This window comes from Dromaius novaehollandiae, chromosome 27, assembly GCF_036370855.1.
Source record: "Dromaius novaehollandiae isolate bDroNov1 chromosome 27, bDroNov1.hap1, whole genome shotgun sequence".
Lineage (NCBI taxonomy): Eukaryota > Metazoa > Chordata > Aves > Casuariiformes > Dromaiidae > Dromaius > Dromaius novaehollandiae.
Window position 1 is genome coordinate 8,133,913 of NC_088124.1, and position 12,881 is coordinate 8,146,793.

Here is a 12,881-nt window from a genome sequence, read left to right on the forward strand (position 1 = left end):
GGATCCAGAGTGCACTAGAGGGGTGCTCTTTTCCACAGAGTCCAGATCCCAGCTCTCTTCTGGTCCCCAGGCCCCTTAGACACTCTCTAGTCTCCTTAGACACCCTCTAGTCTCCTTGCAACCCCTCCAGATTTCTCCGTTCTTCCCCGGAGGCATTTTTTGACTGTGTAGACGCCATAGAACCCCTCTAGTGTGCTCTGGACCACTCTTTTGCACAGAACTGGGCCCTGCAGCTCTCTTCTGAGCCCCCAGACCCCTTGGACACCCTCCAGTCTCCTTGCAACCCCCTCCAGATTTCTCCCTTGTTCCCCAGAGGCATTTTTTGACAGTATAGATGCCTTAGCACCCCTCTAGTGCGCTCTGGACCCCTCTTTTCCACAGAATAGGGCACTGCAGATATCCTTGGGACCTCCAGGCCCCTTAAACATCCTCCACTCTCCTCGCAATCCCTCCAGATTTCTCCCTTCTTTCCCAGAACCATTTCTTGACAGTGTAGACCCCTTAGCACCCCTCTAGTGCATTCTGGACCCCTCTTTTCCACAGAATTGGGTCCCCCAGCTCTCTTCGGGCCCCCCAGACCCCTTAGGCACCCTCTAGTCCCCTCGCAACCCCTCCAGATTTCACCCTTCTTCCCCAGAGCCATTTCTGCACCATGTAGACAACTTAACACTCCTCTAGTGCGCTCTGGATCCCTCTTTTCCACAGAATGGGGCCCCCCAGCTCTCTTATGGCCCCCCAGGCCCCTTAGACACCCTCTAGTCTCCTCGCAACCCCTCCAGATTACTCCCTTCTTCCCCAGAGGCATTTCTTGACCGTGTCGACACCTTAGCACCCCTCTACTGCGCTCTGGACCCCTAAGGTGTTGACGTGGTCAAGAAATGCCTATGGGGAAGAAGGAAGCAATCTGGAGGGCTTCTGCGGAGACTACAGGGTGTCTTGGGGGTCTGGGGACCAAATGAGAGGTGGGGTCCCCACTTTGTGGAAAAGAGCACCCCTCTAGTGCCCTCTTGATCCCTCTGTTCAACGGAATAGGACCCCTAGCTCTCTTTTGGTCCCCCAGACCCCTTAGACATCCTCTAGTCTCCTCGCAACCCCTCCAGATTGCTCCCTTCTTCCCCAGAGCCATTTCTTGACAGTGTAGACTCCTTAGCACCCCTCTAGTGCACCCTGGACCCCTCTTTTCCACAGAATTGGGCCCCCCAGATATCTTTGGGACCTCCAGACCCCTTAGACACCCTCTAGTCTCCTCGCAACTCCTCCAGATATCTCCCTTCTTCCCCAGAGACATTTCTTGACCGTGTAGACCCCTTAGCACCCCTCTAGTGCACTCTGGACCCCTCTTTTTTACAGAATAGGGCCCCCAGCTGTCTCTGGTCCCCCCAGACCCCTTAGACTCCCTCTAGTCTCCTCGTAACCCCTCCAGATTTCTCCCTTCTTCCCCAGAGGTATTTCTGGACTATGTAGATGTCTTAGCACCCCTCTAGTGTGCTCTGGATCTCTCTTTTGCATAGAGTGGGGCCCCCCACCCCTCCTGTAGCACCCCAGACCCCTTAGACACCCTCTAGTCTCCTTGCAACCCCTCCAGATTTCTCCCTTCTTCCCCAGAGGCATTTCTTCACAGCGTAGACACCTTAGCATCCCTCTAGTGCGCTGTGGACCCCTCTTTTCCACAGAATTGGGCCCCCCAGCTCTCTTCGGGCCCCCCAGACCCCTTAGACCCACTCTAGTCTCCTGGCAACCCCTCCAGATTTCTCCCTTCTTCCCCAGAGGCATTTCTGGACCATGTAGACACCTTACTACCTCTCTAGTGCACTTTGGATTCCTCTTTTCCACAGAGTGGGGCCCCCTAGCTCTCTTCTGGCCCCCCAGGCCCCTTAGACACCCTCTAGTCTCCTCGCAATCCCTCCAGATTTCTCCCTTCTTTCCCAGAGGCATTTCTTGACTCTGTAGACACCTTGCACCCCTCTAGTGCGCTCTGGACCCCTCTTTTCCACATAATTGGGCCCACCAGATATCTTTCGGATCTCCAGACGCTTTAGACACTCTCTAGTCTCCTCGCAACCCCTCCAGATTTCTTCATTCTTCCCCAGAGCCGTTTCTTGACAGCGTAGACTCCTTAGCACCCTTCTAGTGTGCTCTGGACCCCTCTTTTCTACAGAATTGGGCCCCCCAGATATCTTTGGGACCTCCAGACTCCTTAGACCCCCGCTAGTCTCCTCACAACCCCTCCTGATTTCTCCCTTCTTTCCCAGAGGCATTTCTTGACAGTGTAGACACCTTAGCACCCCTCTAGTGCGCTCTGGACCCCTCTTTGCCACAGAATTGGGCCCCCCAGGTCTCTTGTGGGTCTCTAGCCCCGTTAGACACTCTCTAGTCTCCTCGCAACCCCTCCAGATTTCTCCTTTCTTGCCCAGAGCCATTTTTTGACAGTGTAGACCCCTTAGCACCCCACTAGTGCACTGTGGATTCCTCTTTTCCACAGAGTGGGGCCCCCTAGCTCTCTTGTGGCCCCCCAGGCCCCTTGGACACCCTCTAGTCTCCTCGCAATCCCTCCAGATTTCGCCCTTCCTCCCCAGAGCCGTTTCTTGACAGTGTAGACACCTTAGCACCCCTCTAGTGTGCTCTGGATCCCTCTTTTCTACAGAATGGGGCCCCCCAGATATCTTTGGGACGTCGAGACTCCTTAGACACCCTCTAGTCTCCTGGCAACCCCTCCAGATTTCTCCCTTCTTCCCCAGAGGCATTTCTTGACCGTGTAGACCCGTTAGCACCCCTCTAGTGCGCTCTGGGCCTCTCTTTTCCACAGAATAGGGCCCCCAGCTGTCTTGTGGCCCCCCAGGCCCCTTAGACACCCTCTAGTCTCCTCGCAACCCCTCCAGATTTCTCCCTTCTTCCCCAGAGGCATTTTTTGACAGTGTAGATGCCTTGGAACCCCTCTAGTGCGCTCTGGATTCCTCTTTTCCACAGAGTGGGGCCCTCCACCCCTCCTGTGGCACTCCAGAACCCTTAGACATCCTCTAGTCTCCTGGTAAACCCCTTCATATTTCTCCCTTCTTCCCCAGAGGCCTTTCTTGACCATGTAGACACCATAGGGGTCCAGAGCGCACTAGAGGGGTGCTAAGGTGTCTACATGGTCCAGAAATGCCTCTGGGGAAGAAGGGAGAAATCTGGAGGGGTTGCCAGGAGACTAGAGGGTGTATAAGGGGTCTGGGGGCCCAGAAGAGTGCTGGGGGACCAAATTCTGTGGAACAGAGGGATCCAGAGTGCACTAGAGGGGTGCTCTTTTCCACAGAGTCCAGATCCCAGCTCTCTTCTGGTCCCCAGGCCCCTTAGACACTCTCTAGTCTCCTTAGACACCCTCTAGTCTCCTTGCAACCCCTCCAGATTTCTCCGTTCTTCCCCGGAGGCATTTTTTGACTGTGTAGACGCCATAGAACCCCTCTAGTGTGCTCTGGACCACTCTTTTGCACAGAACTGGGCCCTGCAGCTCTCTTCTGAGCCCCCAGACCCCTTGGACACCCTCCAGTCTCCTTGCAACCCCCTCCAGATTTCTCCCTTGTTCCCCAGAGGCATTTTTTGACAGTATAGATGCCTTAGCACCCCTCTAGTGCGCTCTGGACCCCTCTTTTCCACAGAATAGGGCACTGCAGATATCCTTGGGACCTCCAGGCCCCTTAAACATCCTCCACTCTCCTCGCAATCCCTCCAGATTTCTCCCTTCTTTCCCAGAACCATTTCTTGACAGTGTAGACCCCTTAGCACCCCTCTAGTGCATTCTGGACCCCTCTTTTCCACAGAATTGGGTCCCCCAGCTCTCTTCGGGCCCCCCAGACCCCTTAGGCACCCTCTAGTCCCCTCGCAACCCCTCCAGATTTCACCCTTCTTCCCCAGAGCCATTTCTGCACCATGTAGACAACTTAACACTCCTCTAGTGCGCTCTGGATCCCTCTTTTCCACAGAATGGGGCCCCCCAGCTCTCTTATGGCCCCCCAGGCCCCTTAGACACCCTCTAGTCTCCTCGCAACCCCTCCAGATTACTCCCTTCTTCCCCAGAGGCATTTCTTGACCGTGTCGACACCTTAGCACCCCTCTACTGCGCTCTGGACCCCTAAGGTGTTGACGTGGTCAAGAAATGCCTATGGGGAAGAAGGAAGCAATCTGGAGGGCTTCTGCGGAGACTACAGGGTGTCTTGGGGGTCTGGGGACCAAATGAGAGGTGGGGTCCCCACTTTGTGGAAAAGAGCACCCCTCTAGTGCCCTCTTGATCCCTCTGTTCAACGGAATAGGACCCCTAGCTCTCTTTTGGTCCCCCAGACCCCTTAGACATCCTCTAGTCTCCTCGCAACCCCTCCAGATTGCTCCCTTCTTCCCCAGAGCCATTTCTTGACAGTGTAGACTCCTTAGCACCCCTCTAGTGCACCCTGGACCCCTCTTTTCCACAGAATTGGGCCCCCCAGATATCTTTGGGACCTCCAGACCCCTTAGACACCCTCTAGTCTCCTCGCAACTCCTCCAGATATCTCCCTTCTTCCCCAGAGACATTTCTTGACCGTGTAGACCCCTTAGCACCCCTCTAGTGCACTCTGGACCCCTCTTTTTTACAGAATAGGGCCCCCAGCTGTCTCTGGTCCCCCCAGACCCCTTAGACTCCCTCTAGTCTCCTCGTAACCCCTCCAGATTTCTCCCTTCTTCCCCAGAGGTATTTCTGGACTATGTAGATGTCTTAGCACCCCTCTAGTGTGCTCTGGATCTCTCTTTTGCATAGAGTGGGGCCCCCCACCCCTCCTGTAGCACCCCAGACCCCTTAGACACCCTCTAGTCTCCTTGCAACCCCTCCAGATTTCTCCCTTCTTCCCCAGAGGCATTTCTTCACAGCGTAGACACCTTAGCATCCCTCTAGTGCGCTGTGGACCCCTCTTTTCCACAGAATTGGGCCCCCCAGCTCTCTTCGGGCCCCCCAGACCCCTTAGACCCACTCTAGTCTCCTGGCAACCCCTCCAGATTTCTCCCTTCTTCCCCAGAGGCATTTCTGGACCATGTAGACACCTTACTACCTCTCTAGTGCACTTTGGATTCCTCTTTTCCACAGAGTGGGGCCCCCTAGCTCTCTTCTGGCCCCCCAGGCCCCTTAGACACCCTCTAGTCTCCTCGCAATCCCTCCAGATTTCTCCCTTCTTTCCCAGAGGCATTTCTTGACTCTGTAGACACCTTGCACCCCTCTAGTGCGCTCTGGACCCCTCTTTTCCACATAATTGGGCCCACCAGATATCTTTCGGATCTCCAGACGCTTTAGACACTCTCTAGTCTCCTCGCAACCCCTCCAGATTTCTTCATTCTTCCCCAGAGCCGTTTCTTGACAGCGTAGACTCCTTAGCACCCTTCTAGTGTGCTCTGGACCCCTCTTTTCTACAGAATTGGGCCCCCCAGATATCTTTGGGACCTCCAGACTCCTTAGACCCCCGCTAGTCTCCTCACAACCCCTCCTGATTTCTCCCTTCTTTCCCAGAGGCATTTCTTGACAGTGTAGACACCTTAGCACCCCTCTAGTGCGCTCTGGACCCCTCTTTGCCACAGAATTGGGCCCCCCAGGTCTCTTGTGGGTCTCTAGCCCCGTTAGACACTCTCTAGTCTCCTCGCAACCCCTCCAGATTTCTCCTTTCTTGCCCAGAGCCATTTTTTGACAGTGTAGACCCCTTAGCACCCCACTAGTGCACTGTGGATTCCTCTTTTCCACAGAGTGGGGCCCCCTAGCTCTCTTGTGGCCCCCCAGGCCCCTTGGACACCCTCTAGTCTCCTCGCAATCCCTCCAGATTTCGCCCTTCCTCCCCAGAGCCGTTTCTTGACAGTGTAGACACCTTAGCACCCCTCTAGTGTGCTCTGGATCCCTCTTTTCTACAGAATGGGGCCCCCCAGATATCTTTGGGACGTCGAGACTCCTTAGACACCCTCTAGTCTCCTGGCAACCCCTCCAGATTTCTCCCTTCTTCCCCAGAGGCATTTCTTGACCGTGTAGACCCGTTAGCACCCCTCTAGTGCGCTCTGGGCCTCTCTTTTCCACAGAATAGGGCCCCCAGCTGTCTTGTGGCCCCCCAGGCCCCTTAGACACCCTCTAGTCTCCTCGCAACCCCTCCAGATTTCTCCCTTCTTCCCCAGAGGCATTTTTTGACAGTGTAGATGCCTTGGAACCCCTCTAGTGCGCTCTGGATTCCTCTTTTCCACAGAGTGGGGCCCTCCACCCCTCCTGTGGCACTCCAGAACCCTTAGACATCCTCTAGTCTCCTGGTAAACCCCTTCATATTTCTCCCTTCTTCCCCAGAGGCCTTTCTTGACCATGTAGACACCATAGGGGTCCAGAGCGCACTAGAGGGGTGCTAAGGTGTCTACATGGTCCAGAAATGCCTCTGGGGAAGAAGGGAGAAATCTGGAGGGGTTGCCAGGAGACTAGAGGGTGTATAAGGGGTCTGGGGGCCCAGAAGAGTGCTGGGGGACCAAATTCTGTGGAACAGAGGGATCCAGAGTGCACTAGAGGGGTGCTCTTTTCCACAGAGTCCAGATCCCAGCTCTCTTCTGGTCCCCAGGCCCCTTAGACACTCTCTAGTCTCCTTAGACACCCTCTAGTCTCCTTGCAACCCCTCCAGATTTCTCCGTTCTTCCCCGGAGGCATTTTTTGACTGTGTAGACGCCATAGAACCCCTCTAGTGTGCTCTGGACCACTCTTTTGCACAGAACTGGGCCCTGCAGCTCTCTTCTGAGCCCCCAGACCCCTTGGACACCCTCCAGTCTCCTTGCAACCCCCTCCAGATTTCTCCCTTGTTCCCCAGAGGCATTTTTTGACAGTATAGATGCCTTAGCACCCCTCTAGTGCGCTCTGGACCCCTCTTTTCCACAGAATAGGGCACTGCAGATATCCTTGGGACCTCCAGGCCCCTTAAACATCCTCCACTCTCCTCGCAATCCCTCCAGATTTCTCCCTTCTTTCCCAGAACCATTTCTTGACAGTGTAGACCCCTTAGCACCCCTCTAGTGCATTCTGGACCCCTCTTTTCCACAGAATTGGGTCCCCCAGCTCTCTTCGGGCCCCCCAGACCCCTTAGGCACCCTCTAGTCCCCTCGCAACCCCTCCAGATTTCACCCTTCTTCCCCAGAGCCATTTCTGCACCATGTAGACAACTTAACACTCCTCTAGTGCGCTCTGGATCCCTCTTTTCCACAGAATGGGGCCCCCCAGCTCTCTTATGGCCCCCCAGGCCCCTTAGACACCCTCTAGTCTCCTCGCAACCCCTCCAGATTACTCCCTTCTTCCCCAGAGGCATTTCTTGACCGTGTCGACACCTTAGCACCCCTCTACTGCGCTCTGGACCCCTAAGGTGTTGACGTGGTCAAGAAATGCCTATGGGGAAGAAGGAAGCAATCTGGAGGGCTTCTGCGGAGACTACAGGGTGTCTTGGGGGTCTGGGGACCAAATGAGAGGTGGGGTCCCCACTTTGTGGAAAAGAGCACCCCTCTAGTGCCCTCTTGATCCCTCTGTTCAACGGAATAGGACCCCTAGCTCTCTTTTGGTCCCCCAGACCCCTTAGACATCCTCTAGTCTCCTCGCAACCCCTCCAGATTGCTCCCTTCTTCCCCAGAGCCATTTCTTGACAGTGTAGACTCCTTAGCACCCCTCTAGTGCACCCTGGACCCCTCTTTTCCACAGAATTGGGCCCCCCAGATATCTTTGGGACCTCCAGACCCCTTAGACACCCTCTAGTCTCCTCGCAACTCCTCCAGATATCTCCCTTCTTCCCCAGAGACATTTCTTGACCGTGTAGACCCCTTAGCACCCCTCTAGTGCACTCTGGACCCCTCTTTTTTACAGAATAGGGCCCCCAGCTGTCTCTGGTCCCCCCAGACCCCTTAGACTCCCTCTAGTCTCCTCGTAACCCCTCCAGATTTCTCCCTTCTTCCCCAGAGGTATTTCTGGACTATGTAGATGTCTTAGCACCCCTCTAGTGTGCTCTGGATCTCTCTTTTGCATAGAGTGGGGCCCCCCACCCCTCCTGTAGCACCCCAGACCCCTTAGACACCTTCCAGTCTCCTCGAAACCCCTCCAGATTTCTCCCTTCTTCCCCAGAGGCATTTCTGGACCATGTAGACACCTTACTACCTCTCTAGTGCACTCTGGACCCCTCTTTTTTACAGAATAGGGCCCCCAGCTGTCTCTGGTCCCCCCAGACCCCTTAGACTCCCTCTAGTCTCCTCGTAACCCCTCCAGATTTCTCCCTTCTTCCCCAGAGGTATTTCTGGACTATGTAGATGTCTTAGCACCCCTCTAGTGTGCTCTGGATCTCTCTTTTCCACAGAGTGGGGCCCCCTAGCTCTCTTGTGGCACCCCAGGCCCCTTGGACACCCTCTAGTCTCCTCGCAACCCCTCCAGATTTCGCCCTTCTTCCCCAGAGCTGTTTCTTGACAGTGTAGACCCCTTAGCACCCTTCTAGTGTGCTCTGGACCCCTCTTTTCTACAGAATTGGACCCCCAGATATCTTTGGGAACTCCAGACTCCTTAGACCCCCCTTAGTCTCCTCGCAACCCCTCCTGATTTCTCCCTTCTTCCCCAGAGGCATTTCTTGACCGTGTAGACCGCTTAGCACCCCTCTAGTGTGCTCTGGACCCGTCTTTGCCACAGAATTGGGCCTCCCAGCTCTTTTCTGGCCCCCTATACCCGTTAGACACCCTCTAGTCTCCTCGCAACCCCTCCAGATTTCTCCCTTCTTCCCCAGAGGCATTTCTTGACCGTGTGGACCCCTTAGCAGCCCTCTAGTGCACTCTGGACCCCTCTTTTTTACAGAATAGGGCCCCCAGCTCTCTTTGGTCCCCCCACACCCCTTAGACTCCTTCCAGTCTCCTCCCAACCCATACAGATTTCTCCCTTCTTCCCCAGAGGTATTTCTGGACTATGTAGACGCCTTAGCACTCCTGTAGTGCGCTCTGGACACCCTTTTCCACATAATTGGGCCCACCAGATATCTTTCGGATCTCCAGACGCTTTAGACACCCTCTAGTCTCCTCGCAACCCCTCCAGATTTCTCCCTACTTCCCCAGAGGCATTTCTTGAGCGTGTAGACGCCTTAGCACCCCTCTAGTGCACTCTGGACCCCTCTTTTCCACAGAATGCCCCCCCCCAGCTCTCTTTTGGCCCCCCAGACCCCTTAGACACCCTCTAGTCTCCTCGCAACCCCTCCAGATTTCTCCCTTCTTCCCCAGGGGCATTTCTGGACCATGTAGACCCCTTAGCACCCCTCTAGTGCACTCGGGACCCCTCTTTTCCACAGAATTGGGCGCCCCAGATATCTTTGGAACCTCCAGACCCCTTAGACACCCTCTAGTCTCCTCGCAACTCCTCCAGATTTCTCCCTTCTTCCCCAGTGGCATGTCTTGACAGTGTAGACGCCTTAGCACCCCTCTAGTGTACTCTGGACCCCTCTTTTCCACAGAATGGGTCCCCCGAGCTCTCCTCTGGGCGCCCAGACCCCTTAGACACCCTCTAGTCCTCTCGCAACTCCTCCTGATTTCTCCCTTCTTCCCCAGAGCCATTTCTTGACAGTGTAGACGCCTTGGAACCCCTCTAGTATGCTCTGGACCCCTCTTTGCCACAGAATGGGGCCCCCGAGCTCTGTTCTGGGCCCCCAGACTGCTTAGACACCCTCTAGTCTCCTGGTAACCCCTCCAGATTTCTCCCTTCTTCCCCAGAAGCATATCTAGACCATGTAGGCACCTTAGCACCCCTCTAGTGCACCCTGGACCACTTTTTTCCACAGAACTGGGCCCCGCAGCTCTCTTCTGGCCCCCCAGACCCCTTAGACCCCCTCTAGTCTCCTCGCAACCCCTCCAGATTTTTCCCTTCTTCCCCAGAACCATTTCTTGATAGTGTAGACTCCTTAGCACCCCTCTAGTGCACCCTGGACCCCTCTTTTCCACAGAATTGGGCCCCCCAGATATCCTTGGAACCTCCAGACCCCTTAGACCCCCTGTAGTCTCCTCGCAATCCCTCCAGATTTCTCCCTTCTTCCCCAGAAGCATTTCTTGACTATGTAGACACCTTAGCACCCTTCTAGTGCGCTCTGGATCTCTCTTTTCCACAGAATGGGGCCCCCCAGATATCTTTGGGACCTCCAGACCCCTTAGACAGCCGCTAGTCTCCTCGCAACCCCTCCAGATTGCTCCCTTCTTCCCTAGAGGCATTTCTTGACTATGTAGACACTTTAGCACCCCTCTAGTGCGCTCTGGACCCCTCTTTTCCCCAGAATGGGGCCCCGCCAGCTTTCTTTTGGCCCCGCAGACTCCTTAGACCCCCTCTAGTCTCCTCGCAACCCCTCCAGATTTCTCCCTTCTTCCCCAGAGGCATTTCTTGACAGTGTAGACGCCTTAGCACCCCTCTACTGCGCTCTGGACCCCTAAGGTGTTGACGTGGTCAGGAAATGCCTATGGGGAAGAAGGAAGCAATGTGGAGGGCTTCTGCGGAGAGTACAGGGTGTCTTGGGGGTCTGGGGACCAAATGAGAGGTGGGGTCCCCACTTTGTGGAAAAGAGCACCCCTCTAGTGCCCTCTTGATCTCTCTGTTCAATGGAATAGGACCCCTAGCTCTCTTTTGGCCCCCCAGACCGCTTAGACACCCTTTAGTCTCCTGGAAACCCCTCCAGATTTCTCCCTTCTTCCCCAGAAGCATTTATGGACAGTGTAGATGCCTTAGCACCCCTCTAGTGCGCTCTGGACCCCCCTTTTCCACAGAATTGGGCCCACCAGCTATGTTTCGGATCTCCAGACGCTTTAGACACCCTCTAGTCTCCTCGCAACCCCTCCAGATTTCTCCCTTCTTCCCCAGAGGCATTTGTGGACCATGTAGACGCCTTAGCGCCCCTCTAGTGCACTCTGGACCCCTCTTTTCCACAGAATGGGGCACCCCAGATATCTTTGGGACCTCCAGACCCCTTAGACACCCTCTAGTCTCTTGGCAACCCCTCTAGACTTCTCCCTTCTTCCCCAGAGGCATTTCTTGACAGTGTAGATGCCTTAGCACCCCTCTAGTGCGCTGTGGACCTCTATTTTCCCCAGAATTGGGCCCCCCAGATATCTTTGGGACCTCCAGACCCCTTAGACACTCTCTAGTCCCCTCGCAACCCTCTCCAGATTTCTCCCTTCTTCCCCAGAGCCATTTTTTGACAGTGTAGACGCCTTAGCGCCCCTCTAGTGCGCTCTGGAGCCCTCTTTTCCACAGAATTGGGCCCCCCGGATATCTTTGGGACCTCCAGACCCCTTAGACAGCCGCTAGTCTCCTTGCAACCCCTCCAGATTTCTCCCTTCTTCCCCAGAGCCATTTCTTGACAGTGTAGACGCCTTAGCACCCCTCTAGTGCCCTCTGGACCCCTCTTTTCTACAGAATTGGGCCACCCAGATATCTTTGGGACCTCCAGACTCCTTCGACCCCCGCTAGTCTCCTCGCAACCCCTCCTGATTTCTCCCTTCTTCCCCAGAGGCATTTCTTGACCATGGAGACATCTTAGCACCCCTCTAGTGCACTCTGGACCCCTCTTTGCCACAGAATTGGGCCCCCCAGCTCTCTTGTGGGCCTCTAGCCCCGTTAGACACTTTCTAGTCTCCTCGCAACCCTTCCAGATTTCTCCCTTCTTCCCCGGAGCCATTTCTTGACAGCGTACACACCTTAGCACCCCACTAGTGCACTCCGGACCACTCTTTTCCACAGAATAGGGCCCCCCAGATATCTTTGGGACCTCGAGACTCCTTAGACACCCTCTAGTCTCCTGGCAACCCCTCCAGATTTCTCCCTTCTTCCCCAGAGCAATTTCTTGACAGTGTAGATGCCTTAGCATTCTTCTAGTGCGCTCTGGATCTCTCTTTTCCACAGAATGGGGCCCCCCAGCTCTCTTCTGGCACCCAGGCCCCTTAGACACCCTCTAGTCTCCTTGCCACACCTCCAGATTTCTCCCTTCTTCCCCAGAGGCATTTCTTGACGGTGTAGACGCCTTAGCACCCCTCTAGTGTGCTCTGGACCCCTCTTTTCCACAGAATGGGGCCCTCCAACTTTCTTCTGGCCCCCCAAACCCCTTTAGACACCCTTTAGTGTGCTCGCAACCCTTCCAGATTTCTCCCTTCTTCCCCAGAGGCATTTATGGACAGTGTAGAGGCCTTAGCACCCCTCTGGTGCACTCTGGACCCCTCTTTTCCACAGAATTGTGCCCCCCAGCTCTCTTCTGGCCCCCCAGACCCCTTAGAAACCCTCTAGTCTCCTCGCAACGCCCTCAAGATTTTTTCCTTCTTCCCCAGAGCCATTTCTGGACAATGTAGACGCCTTATCACCCCTTTAGTGCACTCTGGACCCCTCTTTTCCGCAGAATGGGGCCCCCCATCTCTCTTCGGGCCCCGCAGGACCCTTAGACACTCTCTAGTCTCCTCTCAACCACTCCAGATTTCTCCCTTCTTCCCCAGAGGCATTTCTGGACCATGTAGACCCTTTTGCACCTCGCTAGTGCGTTCTGGAGCCCTCTTTTCCACAGAATGGGGCCCCCCAGCTGTGTTGGGGCCCCCCAGGACCCTTAGACACCCTCTAGTCTCCTCGCAACCCCTCCAGATTTCTCCCTTCTTCCCCAGAGGCATTTCTAGACCATGTAGACACCTTAGTACCCCTCTAGTGCACTCTGGACCTCTCTTTTCCACAGAATGGGCCCCTCAGTTCTCTTCTGGCCCCCCAGACTCCTTAGACACCCTCTGGTCTCCTCGCAACCCCTCCACATTTTTCCTTTCTTCCAGAGAGGCATTTCTGGACAGTGTAGATGCTTTAGCACTCCTCTAGTGCACTCTGGATCCCTTTTTTCCACAGAATTGGC